General features: G+C 39.7%; 3 non-coding genes and 1 pseudogene across 3 annotated transcripts; all 4 read left to right on the top strand.

Moving 5' to 3' along the window:
- LOC119349260 overlaps positions 1-937 on the top strand; it is a 6437-nt pseudogene extending 5500 nt beyond the window's left edge.
- Positions 93-184, top strand: LOC119351526. The gene has a single exon (XR_005170010.1). It is a non-coding gene; the product is annotated as a small nucleolar RNA R24 (small nucleolar RNA).
- Positions 240-332, top strand: LOC119351527. Its single transcript, XR_005170011.1, has one exon. It is a non-coding gene; the product is annotated as a small nucleolar RNA R24 (small nucleolar RNA).
- LOC119351522 lies at positions 389-479 on the top strand. Its single transcript, XR_005170006.1, has one exon. It is a non-coding gene; the product is annotated as a small nucleolar RNA R24 (small nucleolar RNA).
- Positions 938-2569: the final 1632 nt, after the last annotated feature.

Genomic DNA, 2569 nt, shown 5'->3' with positions numbered 1-2569 from the left:
CAGTGAAATATTCTTTTACGCTTGGCTTCTGAGCTTTACTTGTTAAATAATCTGTTATGTTTGTGTGTTTGTGTTTAATTGCTGACCAAATATTTGCTGTGATGAGCCGTAACACTTCAGAAGACCCAGCTGATCAATTGGGTTCTTCAGTGAAATATTCTTTTACGCTTGGCTTCTGAGCTGAACTTGTTACAGAGTCTGTTTTATTTGTGTGTTTGTGTTTTGTCGCTAACCCATTGTTTGCTGTGATGAGCCGTAACACTTCAGAAGTCCCAACCGATCAATTGGGTTCTTTCAGTGAAATATTCATTTACGCTTGGCTTCTGAGCTTAACTAGTTACACACACTATTTCCTTCTGTTGCTTTGGTTTGACTGCTGGTTTAAGGTATTGCTGTGACGAGTCGTAACTCATAAGGAAACCAACCGATCAATTGGTTCTCCGATGAAATATTATATTTACGCTTGGCTTCTGAGCTCAACCTTCGGATCAGTTTTCCTGTTATTCATCTAGATTATTGTATTGTGCTTAATCAGAAGAAAATTTCATTACCTTCTGATTTGAACATGTCCTGAGAATTGTTCTGCTTTAATGGGTTGTTCCTTTGTCCTCCAGGTCTGCGACAACTACTACAGGCCTGATCTGACCAAGCCGGCCCTTGCAAGGCTGAGCGCCGTGTACCGCAGCCTCCAGGTTTCAAAGTCTGGAATCAAGAAGAAGAACAGGCAGCCAACTAAGCTGTAAAACTTGTTAAGCTCGCCTTTCAGCGCTCATGTTACCATGTCTGTTCCGACAGTTTTGAGTCATAAGTGAGACCCTTGGAGGAACCATGTTACAAACCCGCCCTAGTTTGTACCCTGACAGTGTTAGAAAATGGTTTGTGTCGATCTATAACTATTGTTTGATTCTCACTGGTGATTGCTGCTTGTGTCGTCGAATTTGTCTTCTGGGGTTCCTCCCAGATTCTGCAGCTTATGTTGGGCGATGGTACTATGTTACTTAGTAGCATTGACATTGCTAGTGTGAGCCGGCGGCCTTTGTTGCAGCTGATCTTTAACATTCTTATTAAAATCCTGAAACAAATAACAAATACGTGAATTCCGGACAGACATAAAATGCGAACAAATATTACTCTGTCCCGCAATATAAGACGTTTTCGGATGGAGCACACGGACGGCGTATATCTAAACAGTTTGACGATATCTTAACAGTTTGACGATCCTGAAGTATCCTTCCCACAGATGGTAATAGGTTGAATCAATCTGTATAATAGAAACCCAGCCATTGGTTCCTGAATACATTCAAACGATTTCGTTGAACCTTAGACAAAAGGTCCATGTCTAAAGAATAGTTGCTTCAGCATCTACGCATTGGTTCCTGAATATCTTTAGAATAACCTGAAGTTTCGTGCCGCTAGGGCCGTAATACCAAAGGCGACACGGTAAGCCATAAATGCTTCCTTCAATATTCTCAAATCTTCCATTTGACAGTTTGAATCTTGTTCTATTTGAATTAAACTTCACCATTAACTTTCTAATTCCATCAACCATGATTCTTATTGGCTTAGCCCTAACATCTAGAAGAACCCACTTGTTGAAAACCTCGCTTAAATTGTTAACTACTAATCTGGTTTTGCAATTTGTGTCCATGTCACGTCTAGCCCAAGTGTGCTTTGGGATTTTACTAAGCCAGGTCCAAGCCGCCTCACACTCCTTAACTCATCCATTGCAACATGAAAACCATGTTCAGTGTATGAGTAACTTGCTGGATCCATGTATTTCTTTAATTCTGGCCCTCTAAACCCATTATTTTAAAAATTCTGGTAAACATGTCTAAGGCAAAACCTTTATGGACAATTAGGGAAGACTCTATTTATGGCTTTAAGCAGGCACTGCCTGTGTGAAATTAACTAGAACTTCGTAATTACACATAAATGCAAGTAACTACCAGAAAAAACTAAATGAAAGTAATTGTGCTTTGTGGAAAACTAAATGAAAGTAATTAGAAGCAAATAACTAGCACAAGTCTGATTTCATTACCTTCTGCATATCAGAAATGATTGTGTAGTTACCAAACTTCTCAGAGTGGCCACCTAGTGCTACCCTCAGCTGATACAGAAACCAAGTCTAGGAATTAGTGTCCTCCTTATCAACAATTCCAAAAGCAATGGGAAATATATTATTGTTCCCATCTTTTTCAGTAGCACAAGAATCTGTTGACCAACAGTGAGCTTTATGATATCCAGACCTATACCAAGTTAATGAAAGCGCAACAGCTAAACCACACATTAGTTATACACATATGAATACCAGGGAATTACCTATGAATGGTCTGCGGCCACTGAGAAAACCTTCTTTGCATCCATTTAGATAGAAGAACAATACATGCTCCCTTAAATATCTTGTTGTGACAATACACCTTGAACCTGGATTAGTATCTAGCACAACCTACAAATAATCCCTAATCCTGGTGTACTGGGCCTTCTAATCTCCTAACACAACATTCTTTGCTGCCTTCTTAGCCGTGTATGCCATGTGGTCGATATTTCCACTCCATACTTGCTCTTTGTA

The sequence above is a fragment of the Triticum dicoccoides genome, chromosome 1B (genome assembly GCF_002162155.2).
Source record: "Triticum dicoccoides isolate Atlit2015 ecotype Zavitan chromosome 1B, WEW_v2.0, whole genome shotgun sequence".
Taxonomy (NCBI): Eukaryota; Viridiplantae; Streptophyta; class Magnoliopsida; order Poales; family Poaceae; genus Triticum; species Triticum dicoccoides.
The sequence above is the reverse complement of the archived record's forward strand: the minus strand, read 5'-3'. Positions and strand labels throughout refer to the sequence as shown.